Genomic DNA, 16,680 nt, shown 5'->3' with positions numbered 1-16,680 from the left:
CATGGGGCAGGTCACTGGAGCTGTGGACATGGGGCAGGACACTGGAGCTGTGGACATGGGGCAGGTCACTGGAGCTGTGGACATGTGGCAGGACACTGGAGCTGTGGACATGGGGCAGGTCACTGGAGCTGTGGACATGGGGCAGGTCACTGGAGCTGTGGACATGGGGCAGGTCACTGGAGCTGTGGACATGGGGCAGGACACTGGAGCTGTGGACATGGGGCAGGTCACTGGAGCTGTGGACATGTGGCAGGACACTGGAGCTGTGGACATGGGACAGGTCACTGGCGCTTTGGACATGGGGCAGGACACTGGAGCTGTGTACATGGGGCAGGTCACTGGAGCTGTGGACATGTGGAAGGACACTGGAGCTGTGGACATGGGACAGGTCACTGGAGCTGTGGACATGGGGCAGGACACTGGAGCTGTGGACATGGGACAGGTCACTGGAGCTGTGGACATGGGGCAGGTCACTGGAGCTGTGGACATGGGACAGGACTCTGGAGCTGTGGATATGGGGCAGGTCACTGGAGCTGTGGACATGGGGCAGGTCACTGGAGCTGTGGACATGTGGCAGGACACTGGAGCTGTGGACATGGGGCAGGACACTGGAGCTGTGGACATGGGGCAGGACACTGGAGCTGTGGACATGGGGCAGGAAACTGGTGTTGTGTGATAATGTGTGTGTGTGCCAGGCTGTTGTTGTGTGTGTGCTGTGTGGTGTACTGTGTGGCGTGTGTATACAACCTGTTATGTGTAGGTTTATGGTGTTTGCATGTGTGTGCGTGCCTGTGTGTTTGCCTGTGTGTGTGTATGTGTGTCTATGTGTGTGTACTCATTTGTGTTTGTGTGTGTGTGTTTGTGTGTGTGTGTGTGTGTCTGTGTGTGTGTGTGTGTGTGTGTGTGTGTGTGTGTGCCCATTTAATTGACACTACTTAATTTCATCGACAAGGCAGGGAACAATAAATTGCATGCTAACTTCAAACAGGAATGCCATAAATTACATAGATATGTTCTGCATCACACCCATTATGCAGAATAAATTTTGATTCCATTTGGCATATTTGTCACACCTGCTGCACCTTTGCTCTGCTTTTCAGCTGCTAAACAGTCAACGCCCTGTAAGGTGTGCCAATACTGGAGGCTGGCAAGGGAAACAAAAGAAGAAAAATGAAAGAGAGATACAGCAGAAGGGTCAGGTAACCACTAATTAGATTGCAACATTAAATTTGGTAAGACAGTTAAAACCTACTGCAACTTTTTGATACTTTTACCCATGGAGTGTCAACACATACCACATACTCCATGTATTCACTTCATACTGTGTTCTGGGTACCGAAACCTGGTTCCACTATGGAACCGGTTCCTACGCAAACGGTAGTATTCAGACCGGATTAGAACGCAAATTTTGGTTCCTCATTTCGGTTCCGACTGAAATATTTTCCCTCTGTCGCTCCAGACAGCGGCAGACTCTATTTTTCTTTCTCCCTTTTCTGCCGAGTGGCCACGTGCCCGCTCGCGGTGTGAAGCGTGAGTCGGCGCTATTCTCCGCCATGAACTCTACAATTGCTGCTGATAGACGGCTTTTTATACACGCTCCGAAACGGACGTAAAAATATCCCCCTTTCTCTGTAGTCTACCGTTAGCTAGCTACCGTAAATGTAGGCTACTTTTAAAATACCATATCTCCCCTCTGGGCTCACCAAAACAGACGTAAAAGCATATTAACCATTCACTGCACGTTGTCACTAGTAAACATATCACACTTGCTCTGCTAGTCTAGCGTTCAAGACCAGAGCCTGTAGCCTGGTGGTGGGGGGTCTGCCCTATCAGACTCCTCCCTGTGTATACAGGCCTCTGGGACACTATCTGAGAGAGTTTTCTCCTGTTCAGGACATCCCATAAGTCAGGAGAGACGTCCTATCTTGCCAGAGAAGGCAAATATGGTCATTTTTCTGCTAAAGATCTGCTAAAGTTTGAAGCTGGTTGGCATACCAACTCAACATTTATTTTGTTGTTACTTGTTAATGGTGCAACTGTTATTTGTTAAATTATTGTAGTTATGTGTTAGGTGACTTAGGTTTACTTATTATATATTTAAGCACTTTAAAATGTTAATATATTGTTAAATTTAAATCATTTTCAATAAAAAAAAAAAAAAACTCCCTTAAAGAGCATTTCTTTGATGTCATTTTTCAGTTTTTCAATAATCGGTTAGGAATCGAAATCGTTTTAAAAGTACCGGTTCGGAATTGTAAAAATCCAAACGGTACCCAACCCTAGTTCTAACTCGTCACTGCACTTCCTTGGCTGCTTAGCAACACACACCCCATGACAAAAGGCATTCAGTGTATTTTTTGGCAACATGTAGGATTGACATGCTTGCTTGTGTGTTTGTGTGTGTATGTGTGTTTGTGTGTGTGTGTGTGTGTGTGTGTGTGTATGTGTATGTTTGTGTTTGTGTGTATGTGTGTGTGTTTGTGTCTCTGTGTGTGTGTGTTTGTGTGTATGTGTGTGTGTGTTTGTGTCTGTGTGTGTCTGTGTGTGTGTGTGTGTGTGTGTGTAAAACTTTGTTGGAAAAAAAACAAAGTTAGGCCGCTGTGTTGTATTGACCTAGATACATTAGCTACATACTTTGCTTAATCTATCAAGTTCAAGTTTTTGTAAGTGGTCTGACTCAGTCTCTAGGTAACATTAGTAATGATGACTGCAGGGTCCCCCAAAACATAACCTTCTTAACAGACAGAGATTTAAATATGGTGGTACCATGCTATTTTTGCAAATACAATTTGAAATTAACGTCACAAGGACATGACATGAGGTGACTCAGCCCTTTTGTAACAAGTTACAGAGTATAATTAGGAAATTGCAGCAATTCCATGCAACAATGCAGAAATTACCCCTCCCTAGTTGACTGCCACATGCTGTCAATTTAGTGTAATTAAACACATCTTAAAATATTTGTTAATTGACGGAATTATATCAGCACCTGGCCAGGAATAACAGGAACTACAGGAACTTGGAGTAATTATCCACCCTCTATTTAACAGCTACCTCAGCTGTCTATCCCTAAAAACTGCTCAGACATCCATCAGACATCCATCAGGCACGATATGCTTCTTTCACCACTATATTTGTAAGTATCCCTTTTACTCTGATTTTGACAAACTACATTTTATATGAATGCTTTATTCTTTGCTATGTGTATTGCTATAGCCTACCTGCTCAATCTCTAACTGGCTATATATTAAACACATTTTAGGGGGGGGGGAGTGAACTAGCAGGCACTGTGCTGAATTTTTCTGTTTTTATTTTGTTGTAGCTTTCTAATGTTATTAGGGCCCGAGTGGCGACAGCGGCGAAGGCCTTATTGGAACTGAAGGAATTATTTTCCCAGCAAATTAATTGCCTTTTTGAGGGGCTTAACATATCAAAAAACTCACCAAAATTGGTGGTCGCATCAGGTCTCGTGAAAATGTACATATTTTAAGGGTTTCGGGAATAGGCTCACAAAAATGGCTCGCTAGCGCCCCCTACAAAGTTAATAAAATTGAGCCCCTGCAGTATGTTTAACGTAGACTAACAAAACTTGGTACACCTCTGTATCATGGCGACCATTTTGTGAGTTTCGCCATTGAAACAGGAAGTGGGTGTAACTAACTCCTCCTAGAAATTTCATCCGATGAAACTTGATCTGTACCATCTCAACACCTTAAAGATGAAAAGTTATTAAAAGAAAAACTTTTTGTTAAACGCTGTGGGCGTGGCATCAGGGGCCATTTTTAGTGTTTAGCGATGAACAAAGAAGTTGTTGTAACTTGAGTGTACGTTGTCGTATCTGCCCGAAATTTCTCACGATTGACAAGGGTCCATGCCTGAGGACACCCACAGGCCAATATTTAGTTTTGGTCATAGCGCCCCCGCTGGCATCAGGAAATGCGCCTTATATGACAAACATCATCCGATTTACATCTACATGTGATACTGAGCCACCCCCTATACTTTAACCACGCCCCATTTCTCAGGCCACGCCCCCTTTAATAACATTTGAACCGTTTAAGGTAGAGTCTTGTGTGAGGTATCATTGAACTCAGCAGAGAGTTCCTTTTTAATTGTTGATGGTTTGGCCCACCCCCTATGCTTAAGCCACGCCCCCTTTCATAACTGGTGACCCGTTTAAGGTAGGCTTGTGTGAGGTATCATTGAACTCAGCAGGGAGTTCCCTTTTCATTCGTGACGATTTGCGGTGTGTGACTGTTTTTTTTTTTTTGGTCCCAATAATGTACATGTGATCATTTTCAGTCATAACAGGGTTTTTTACATGATGCAGGCAATTCATTAATCAAACTGTATTGATTATAATCACACAGTAATCAACCAGTTCAGTTAAATCCCTCCTAATCTGAGCACCATGTCCTTATGCGCCCTATACTTTTGATATTGTTTTAATTCATGTTTTTATCTATCAAATTTTTGATTGTATTCTTTAATGATTACAGGTGCTGTTTAATCCCTGATTGAATCTTTAACCACCATCCTGATAAAGGTAAAATATAATTGGTACTGTAAAATGGTATAATTTCGGAAGCTTGGGTCTGACTATGTGATTGTACAGTTGTGGTTTTGTGCCAAGATTGTGACTTTACTTTAAAATTGATTTGGGTAAAGAAGATACTTAAACTATGCTGAGTAATAACTATCCTGCAATGGAACATTTCTTTTACAAAAGAAATCATCTGCAAAAAGCTTGTGGTATGAAGAACTTCAGTGTTTATCTTGGACAACATGTAGTATTGTTTAAGTTAGGTGCAGACTACATCAAGTACTCCTGCCTATGTCTTAAATTCAAAAACACATCAGCTGTCAATGTAATGTGTATGAAAATAAGCGTTCCAATACTAGGTAAACCCACAAACTGTGCCAAGTGCTAAGTGCTAAGTGGCACTGGTAGACACATCACATAATATGAAACTGACTTACTTTCTAAGACTATTTTGAACAGGAAAGATGTGCAGTTTTCTCACATGAAATGCAATTTGTGTGGCAAAAGTGTTGTTCATAATATGAACAATATTGATTTAGAGTGAGGATTTGTTTTTGAGTCATGTTTATATTTTTCTGTAATACAAATCATTTTATTTCTGCTTATCTACACAGTGGCAACATGTGCAAACTCACTCTAACTGCAAGTAAGGCCCACTGGACAAGTTATTGTAATGCATATTTTCTCACTTACCTTGAGTGGTATCTAGCCATGCAGATAGTTTTTGTTTTATTTACAAATTTTTTATCTCTTTGAGATTACAGTGGCTTTTGGGTTGTGGTGCTTATGAAAATTTGCATTTATTTCAGCTCTTTACAGAAAACAGTGTCACCATTACCATTAATTTAAGTAAAGTGATCTACTATGCTTTGTTTTTTTAACCAAATAATAACCAGTCTGTCACTTTGAAGGTCTCTGTTTGATCATCGCCAGCTTAGGTAAGTTCATAAAATTATTCACACATAACCAATAGCACTAGCAGATAAATAAAGGTGGGCAATTATGTAAAAAGGGCAACTCATTTGTTCAGCCACCTGCAAAATCTTCTGGTTCTTGGTAACCAATATTCAAAATATGATATATTATCCTGTCATGCAGTGTGTGTGTATTTAATTTAATGTCATCCATATTAATGTAATCACATCTTAATGACTTTGTTACACATTATTATGCAGATTGCAAATGTATACTCTTTCTGTTTAGAAATCTCAGCAAGGCTATTAAATGATGATCAAGGAGGATTAAAGAACAATTAATACAATATGACTCTGTGATCTGATTCCTAAGGTTATCCTGGCCTCACGGATACAGCTGCAGTGCCGCCAAACTTCTGTAATGGAAAGAGAAATGGGCAATACACCAACCCTGACGACCCATATTCTTTTTACAATTGTTGGGATAGAAGAACCTACCTCCAATACTGCCCATCAAGTCTGGTCTTTAACCAAAAATGCAGCTGCTGTGACTATCCTGTAACTCCACCTACCACAACTACAACTCCACCTACCACCAAAACAACTACTGCTGTGACTATGCTGAAAACTCCAATTGATAACTTCTGTAATGGAAAGAGCAATGGGCAATACACCAACCCTGCCGACTCACATTCTTTTTACAATTGTTGGGATGGAAGAACCTACCTCCAATACTGCCCATCAAGTCTGGTCTTTAACCAAAAATGCAACTGCTGTGACTATCCTGTACCTCCACCTACCACAACTACAACTACAACTCCACCTACCACCACCACAACTCCACCTACTAAAACTACAACTCCAACTACCACAAATAAAACTCCACCTACCACAACTACTGCTGTGACTATCCCGCAAACTACAATTGATGACTTCTGTAATGGGAAGAGAAATGGGCAATACACCAACCCTGCCGACCCACATTCTTTTTACAATTGTTGGGATGGAAGAACCTACCTCCAATACTGCCCATCAAGTCTGGTCTTTAACCACAAATGCAGCTGCTGTGACTATCCTGTAACTCCATCTACAACCACCACAACTAAAACTCCACCTACCACAACTACCACAACTAAAACTCCACCTACCACAACTAGAACTAAAACTCCACCTACCACAACTAGAACTTCACCTACCACAACTAGAACTAAAACTCCACCTACCACAACAACAACTCCACCTACCACAACTACGACAACTAAAACTCCCACTACCACAACTACTGCTGTGACTATGCCGCAAACTTCAATTGATAACTTCTGTAATGAAAAGAGCAATGGGCAATACACCAACCCTTCCGACCCACATTCTTTTTACAATTGTTGGGATGGAAGAACCTACCTCCAATACTGCCCATCAAGTCTGGTCTTTAACCAAAAATGCAGCTGCTGTGACTATCCTGTAAATCCATCTACTACCACCACAACTAAAACTCCACCTACCACAACTAGAACTACACCTACCACAACTAGAACTCTACCTATCACAACTACCGCAACTAAAACTTCACCTACCACAAGTACAACTCCACCTACCACAACTAAAACTCCACCTACCACAACAACAACTCCACCTACTACAAATACATCTCCACCTGACACAACTACAACTCCCCTTGACACAACTACAACTCCCCCTGACACAACTACAACTCCCCCTGAAACAACAGCAACTCCCCCTGACACAACTACAACTCCCCTTGAAACCACAGCAACTCCCCCTGATGCAACTACTACTCCCCCTGAAACAACAACTCGCTCTGACACAACTACAACTCCCCCTGACACAACTACAACTCCCTCTGACACAACTACAACTCCCCCTGAAACAACAGCAACTCCCACTGACATAACTACAACTCCCCCTGACACAACTACAACTCCCCTGACACAACTACAACTCCCCCTGAAACAACCACAACTCCCTCTGACACAACTACAACTCCCCCTGACACAACTACAACTCCCCTGACACAACTACAACTCCCCCTGACACAACTACAACTCCCGCTGAAACAACTACAACTCCCCCTGACACAACAGCAACTCCCTCTGACACAACTACAACTCTCCCTAAAACAACCACAACTCCCCCTCACACAACTACAACTCCCCCTGAAAAAACTACAACTCCCCCTGAAACAACCACAACTCCCCCCACACAACTACAACTCCCCCTGAAACAACCACAACTCCCCTGACACAACTACAACTCCCCCTGACACAACTACAACTCCCTCTGACACAACTACAACTCCCCCTGACACAACTACAACTCCCTCTGACACAACTACAACTCCCCCTGACACAACTACAACTCCCCCTGACACAACAGCAACTCCCACTGACACAACTACAACTCCCCTGACACAACAGCAACTCCCCCTGAAACAACAGTAACTCCCACTGACACAACTACAACACCCCCTGACACAACTACAACTCTCCCTGACACAACTACAACTCCCCCTGACACAACCACAACTCCCCTTGATACAACACCAACTCCCACTGACACAACTACAACTCCCCTTGACACAACAGCAACTCCCTCTGACACAACTACAACTCCCCCTGAAACAACACCAACTCCCACTGACACAACTACAACTCCCCTTGACACAACTACAACTCCCCCTGAAACAACCACAACTCCCCCTGACACAACAGCAACTCCCTCTGACACAACTACAACTCCCCCTGAGACAACTACAACTCCATCTGACACAACTACAACTCCCCCTGACACAACGACAACTCCCGCTGACAAAACTACAACTCCCTCTGACACAACTACAACTCCCCCTGACAAAACTACAACTCTCCCTGACACAACAGCAACTCCCCCTGACACAACTACAACTCCCCCTGAAACAACTACAACTCCCCCTGACAAAACTACAACTCTCCCTGACACAACAGCAACTCCCCTGACACAACTACAACTCCCTCTGACACAACTACAACTCTCCCTGACACAACAGCAACTCCCCCTGACACAACTACAACTCCCCCTGTCACAACTACAACTCCCCCTGACAAAACTACAACTCCCCCTGACACAACAGCAACTCCCCCTGAAACAACTACAACTCCCCCTGAGACAACTACAACTCCTCTGACACAACTACAACTCCTGGACACAACGTACAACTCCCGGCTGACACAACTAACAACTCCCCTGAAACAACACACAACTCCCCTGACACAACTCCCACTGACACAACTACAACTCCCCCTGACACAACTACAACTCCCCCTGACAAAACTACAACTCTCCCTGACACAACAGCAACTCCCCCTGACACAACTACAACTCCCCCTGACACAACTACAACTCCCCCTGACACAACTACAACTCCCCCTGACACAACAGCAACTCCCCCTGACACAACTACAACTCCCCCTGACACAACTACAACTCCCCCTGACACAACAGCAACTCCCCCTGACACAACTACAACTCTCCCTGACACAACAGCAACTCCCCCTGAAACAACTACAACTCCCCCTGAAACAACCACAACTCCCGCTGAAACAACTACAACTCCCCCTGAAACAACTACAACTCTCCCTGACACAACAGCAACTCTCCCTGAAACAACAGCAACTCCCCTGACACAACAGCAACTCCCCCTGAAACAACAACAACTCCCCCTGAAACAACCACAACTCCCCCTGAAACAACAGTAACTCCCACTGACACAACTACAACTCCCCCTGACACAACAGCAACTCCCCTTGAAACAACAACAACTCCCCCTGAAACAACCACAACTCCCCCTGACACAACAGCAACTCCCTCTGACACAACTGCAACTCTCCCTGACACAACAGCAACTCCCCCTGAAACAACTACAACTCCCTCTGACAAAACTACAACTCCCACTGACACAACTACAACTCCCTCTGACACAACTGCAACTCCCTCTGACACAACAGCAACTTCCCCTGACACAACAGTAACTCTCCCTGACACAACCACAACTCCCCCTGACACAACACCAACTCCCCCTGACACAACCACAACTCCCCTTGATACAACACCAACTCCCCCTGACACAACTACAACTCCCCCTGAAACAACACCAACTCCCACTGACACAACTACAACTCCCCTTGACACAACTACAACTCCCCCTGAAACAACCACAACTCCCCCTGACACAACAGCAACTCCCCCTGAGACAACTACAACTCCCTCTGACACAACTACAACTCCCCCTGAGACAACTACAACTCCCTCTGACACAACTACAACTCCCTCTGACACAACTACAACTCTCTGGACACAACGACAACTCCTGGGCTGACAAAACTACAACTCCTCTGACACAACTACAACTCCCCTGACAAAACTACAACTCTCCTGACACAACAAGCAACTCCCCTGACACAACTACAACTCCCCTGAAAACAACTACAACTCCCCTGACAAAACTACAACTCTCCCTGACACAACAAGCAACTCCCCTGACACAACTACAACTCCTCTGACACAACTACAACTCCCTCTGACAACAACTACAACTCTCTTGCCACAACTACAACTCTCCCCTGACACACAACAGCAACTCCCCTGACACAACTACAACTCCCCCTGGACACAACTACAACTCCCCTGACACAACAGCAACTCCCCTGAAACAACTACAACTCCCTCTGGACACAACTACAACTCCCCTGACACAACGACAACTCCTGCTGACACAAACTACAACCTCCCCTGAAACAACAGCAACTCCCCTGACACAACTACAACTCTCCCTGACACAACCACAACTCCCCTGACACAACACCAACTCCCACTGACACAACTAAAACTCCCTCTGACACAACAACAACTCCCCCTGACAAAACTACAACTCTCCTTGACACAACAGCAACTCCCCCTGACACAACTACAACTCCCCCTGACACAACTACAACTCCCCCTGACACAACTACAACTCTCCCTGACACAACAGCAACTCCCCCTGACACAACTACAACTCCCCTGACACAACTACAACTCTCCCTGACACAACAGCAACTCCCCCTGACACAACTACAACTCTCCCTGACACAATAGCAACTCCCCCTGAAACAACTACAGCTCCCCCTGAAACAACTACAACTCTCCCTGACACAACAGCAACTCCCCCTGAAACAACAGCAACTCCCCCTGACACAACAGCAACTCCCCCTGAAACAACTACAACTCCCCCTGAAACAACCACAACTCCCCCTGAAACAACAGTAACTCCCACTGACACAACTACAACTCCTCCTGACACAACAGCAACTCCCCTTGAAACAACAGCAACTCCCCCTGACACAACGACCAGTCCCACTGACACAACAACAACTCCCCCTGACACAACAGCAACTCCCTCTGACACAACTGCAACTCTCCCTGAAACAACTACAACTCCCTCTGACAAAACTACAACTCCCCCTGACACAACTACAACTCCCTCTGACACAACTACAACTGCCCCTGACACAACTACAACTCCCGCTGAAACAACTACAACTCCCTCTGACAAAACTACAACTCCCCCTGACACAACGACAACTCCCACTGACACAACTACAACTCTCCCTGAAACAACAGTAACTCCCCCTGACACAACGACAACTCCCACTGACACAACTACAACTCCCCCTGACACAACAGCAACTTCCACTGACACAACTACAACTCCCCCTGACACAACGACAACTCCCTCTGACACAACTACAACTCCCCCTGACACAACGACAACTCCCCCTGACACAACTACAACTCCCCCTGACAACACGACAACTCCTCTGACACAACTACAACTCCCCCTGACACAACTACAACTCCCCCTGACACAACACCAACTCCCACTGACACAACTACAACTCCCCTTGACACAACTACAACTCCCCCTGAAACAACCACAACTCCCCCTGACACAACAGCAACTCCCTCTGACACAACTACAACTCCCCCTGAGACAACTACAACTCCCTCTGACACAACTACAACTCCCCCTGACACAACCACAACTCCCGCTGACAAAACTACAACTCCCTCTGACACAACTACAACTCCCCCTGACAAAACTACAACTCTCCCTGACACAACAGCAACTCCCACTGACACAACTACAACTCCCCCTGAAACAACTACAACTCCCCCTGACAAAACTACAACTCCCCCTGACACAACAGCAACTCCCCCTGACACAACTACAACTCCCTCTGACACAACTACAACTCCCTCTGACACAACAACAACTCTCCCTGACACAACAGCAACTCCCCCTGACACAACTACAACTCCCCCTGACACAACTACAACTCCCCCTGACAAAACTACAACTCTCCCTGACACAACAGCAACTCCCCCTGAAACAACTACAACTCCCCCTGAGACAACTACAACTCCCTCTGACACAACTACAACTCCGCCTGAAACAACTACAACTCTCCCCTGACACAACAGCAACTCCCCCTGAAACAACAGCAACTCCCCCTGACACATCAGCAACTCCCCCTGAAACAACTACAACTCCCCCTGAAACAACCACAACTCCCCCTGAAACAACAGTAACTCCCACTGACACAACTACAACTCCTCCTGACACAACAGCAACTCCCCTTGAAACAACAGCAACTACCCCTGACACAACGACCACTCCCCCTGACACAACAACAACTCCCCCTGACACAACAGCAACTCCCTCTGACACAACTGCAACTCTCCCTGAAACAACTACAACTCCCTCTGACAAAACTACAACTCCCCTGACACAACTACATAAACTCCTCTGACACAACCTACAACTGCCCCCTGACACAACTACAAAACTCCTGGCTGAAACAACTACAACTCCTCTGACAAAACTACAAACTCCCCTGACACAACGGACAACTCCCACTGACACAACTACAACTCTCCCTGAAACAACAGTAACTCCCCTGACACAACGACAAACTCCCTAACTGACACAACTACAACTCCCTTGACACAAATAGCAACTTCCCACTGACACAACTACAACTCCCCTGACACAACGACAACTCCCTCTGACACAACTACAACCTCTGACACAACGACATACTCCTCTGACACAACTACAACTCCCTGACAACACGACAACTCCCTCTGACACAACTACAACTCCCCCTGACACAACTACAACTCCCCCTGACACAACTCCAACTCCCACTGACACAACTACAACTCCCCTTGACACAACTACAACTCCCCCTGAAACAACCACAACTCCCCCTGACACAACAGCAACTCCTGTGACACAACCACAACCCTGAGACAACTACATCTCCCTCTGACACAACTACAACTCCCCTGACACAACCACAACTCCTGCTGACAAAACTACAACTCCTCTGACACAACTACAACTCCCTGACAAAACTACAACTCTCCCTGACACAACAGCAACTCCTAATTGACACAACTACAACTCCCCTGAAACAACTACAACTCCCCTGACAAAACTACAACTCTCCTCTGACACAACAGCAACTCCCTTGACACAACTACAACTCCCTCTGACACAACTACAACTCCTCTGACACAAACAACAACTCTCCCTGACACAACAGCAACTCCCCTGACACAACTACAAACTCCCCTGACACAACTACAACTCCCCTGACAAAACTACATAACTCTCCCTGACACAACAGCAACTCCCCTGAAACAACTACAACTCCCCTGAGACAACTACAACTCCCTCTGACACAACTACAACTCCCTGACACAACGACAACTCCTGATGACACAACCACAACTCCCCTGAAACAACAGCACACCCCCTGACACAACTACAACTCTCTGACACAACAGCAACTCCCCTGACACAACCACAACTCCCTGACACAACACCAACTCCCACTGACACAACTACAACTCCCCTCTGACACACAACTATAACTCCCCTGACAAAACTACAACTCTCCTTGACACACAACAGCAACTCCCCTGACACAACTACAACTCCCTGACACAACTACAACTCCCTCTGACACAATTACAACTGCCCCTGACACAACTACAACTCCCGCTGAAACAACTACAACTCCCCCTGACACAACTACAACTCTCTCTGACACAACAGCAACTCCCCCTGACACAACTACAACTCTCCCTGACACAACAGCAACTCCCCCTGAAACAACAGCAACTCCCCTGACACAACTACAACTCTCCCCTGACACAACAGCAACTCCCCCTGACACAACCACAACTCCCCCTGACACAACACCAACTCCCACTGACACAACTACAACTCCCTCTGACACAACTACAACTCCCCCTGACAAAACTACAACTCTCCTTGACACAACAGCAACTCCCCCTGACACAACTACAACTCCCCCTGACACAACTACAACTCCCCCTGACACAATTACAACTGCCCCTGACACAACTACAACTCCCGCTGAAACAACTACAACTCCCCCTGACACAACTACAACTCTCCCTGACACAACAGCAACTCCCCCTGAAACAACTACAACTCCCCCTGAAACAACCACAACTCCCTCTGAAACAACTACAACTCCCCCTGAAACAACTACAACTCTCCCTGACACAACAACAACTCCCACTGACACAACTACAACTCCCTCTGACACAACTACAACTCCCCCTGACAAAACTACAACTCTCCTTGACACAACAGCAACTCCCCCTGACACAACTACAACTCCCCCTGACACAACTACAACTCCCTCTGACACAATTACAACTGCCCCTGACACAACTACAACTCCCCGCTTGAAACAACTACAACTCTGGAGATACAACCATAACTCCCTGACACAACATACAACTCCTGACACAACTACAACTCTCCCTGACACAAATAGCAACTCTGAAACAATAACAGCAACTCCCCTGACACAACTACAACTCTCCTGACACAACAGCAACTCCCCCTGTCACAACCAACAAACTCCCCTGACACAACACCAACTCCCACTTGACACAACTACAAACTCCTCTGGACACAACTACAAACTCCCCTGACAAAACTACAACTCTCTTGACACAACAGCAACTCCCCTGACACAACTACTAACAACTCTGGACACAACTACAACTCCTCTGACACAATTACAACTGCCCCTGACACAACTACAAACTCCCACTTAAAACATCTACAACTCCTGGACACAACTACAACTCTCCTGACACAACAGCAACTCCTGACACAACTACAACTCTCCCTGACACAACAGCAACTCCCTGAAACAACTACAACTCCCCTGAAACAACCACAACTCCCTCTGAAACAACTACAACTCCTGAAACAACTACAACTCTCCTTGACACAACAGTAACTCCCCTGAAACAACAGCAACTCCCTGACACACACAGCAACTACCTCTGAAACAACTACAACTCCTGAAACAACCACAACTCTTGAAACAAAACAGTAACTCCTACTTGGACACAACTACAACTCCCCTGACACAACAGCAACTCCCTTGAAACAACCACAACTCCCCTGACACAACAGCAACTCCTCTTGACACAACTGCAACTCTCCCTTGACACAACAGCAACTACTCCTGAAACAACTACAACTCCCCTCTGACAAAACTACAACTCCCCTGACACAACTACAACTCCCTCTGACACAACTACAACTGCCCCTGGGACACAACTACAACTCCTGCTGGAACAACTACAACTCCTCTGACACAACGCACAACTCCCACTGACACAACTACAACTCTCCCTGAAACAACACATACCCTAATTGACACACACTACAAACTCCCTTACACAACAGCAACTTCCACTGACACAACTACAACTCCCCTGACACAACGACAACTCCTCTGACACACACCATAACTCCCCTGACGCAACGACAACTCCTCTGACACAACTACAACTCTCTACACAACGCATAGCCCCTCTGACACAACTACAACTCCTCTTGACACAACTACAACTCCCCTGACACAACTACAACTCCTAGCACAACTACAACTCCGGACACAACTACAACTCCCCTGACACACAACAGCAACTCCTCTGACACAACTACAACTCCCCTCTGACACAACTACAACTCCCCTGACAACAACAGCAACTCCCACTGAACAATACAACTCCCTGACACAACGTAACAACTCCTGCTTGACACAACTACAACTCCTGAAACAAACAGCAACTCCCTGACACAACCACAACTCTGACACAACACCAACTCCCACTGACACAACTACAAACTCTGATACAACATAACTCTCCCTGACACAACTACAACTCTCCCTGACACAACCACAACTCCTCCTGACACAACTACAACTTCCCCTGACACAACTACAACTCCCCCTGACACAACTACAACTCTCCCTGACACAACTACAACTCCCCCTGAAACAACAGCAACTTCCCCTGACACAACAGTAACTCCCCCTGACACAACTACAACTCCCTCTGACACAACTACAACTCCCCCTGACACAACAGCAACTCCCACTGACACAACTACAACTCCCCCTGACACAACACCAACTCCCACTGACACAACTACAACTCCCCCTGACACAACCACAACTCCCTGACACAACACCAACTCCCACTGACACAACTACAACTCCCCCTGACACAACTACAACTCCCCCTGACAAAACTACAACTCTCCCTGACACAACAGCAACTCCCCCTGACACAACAGCAACTTCCCCTGACACAACAGTAACTCTCCCTGACACAACCACAACTCCCCCTGACACAACACCAACTCCCACTGACACAACTACAACTCCCCCTGACACAACTACAACTCCCCCTGACAAAACTACAACTCTCCCTGACACATCAGCAACTCCCCCTGAAACAACTACAACTCCCCCTGAGAAAACTACAACTCCCCCTGACACAACTACAACTCCCCCTGACACAACGACAACTCCCGCTGACACAACTACAACTCCCCCTGAAACAACAGCAACTCCCCTGACACACACACAACTACAACTCCCGTGACACAACTACAACTCCCTGAAAACAAACAGCAACTCCTCCTGACAGAACTACAACTCTTCCTGACACAACCACAACTCTCCTGACACAACACCAACTCCCACTGACACAACTACAACTCCCTCTGACACAACTACAACCCCCCTGACAAAACTACAACTCTCCTTTGACACAACA

General features: G+C 46.2%; 1 protein-coding gene and 1 long non-coding RNA gene across 2 annotated transcripts in view; both read left to right on the top strand.

The window, feature by feature from the left end:
* Positions 1-16,680, top strand: part of LOC120565933 (mitotic spindle positioning) — a 40,655-nt gene that overhangs the window by 3,917 nt on the left and 20,058 nt on the right.
* Positions 3,068-6,274, top strand: LOC120565934. Its single transcript, XR_005640306.1, has 5 exons — positions 3,068-3,136; positions 4,500-4,546; positions 5,158-5,189; positions 5,455-5,481; positions 5,831-6,274. It is a non-coding gene; the product is annotated as an uncharacterized LOC120565934 (long non-coding RNA).

Source organism: Perca fluviatilis, chromosome 9 (genome assembly GCF_010015445.1).
Source record: "Perca fluviatilis chromosome 9, GENO_Pfluv_1.0, whole genome shotgun sequence".
NCBI lineage: Eukaryota > Metazoa > Chordata > Actinopteri > Perciformes > Percidae > Perca > Perca fluviatilis.
The sequence above is the reverse complement of the archived record's forward strand: the minus strand, read 5'-3'. Positions and strand labels throughout refer to the sequence as shown.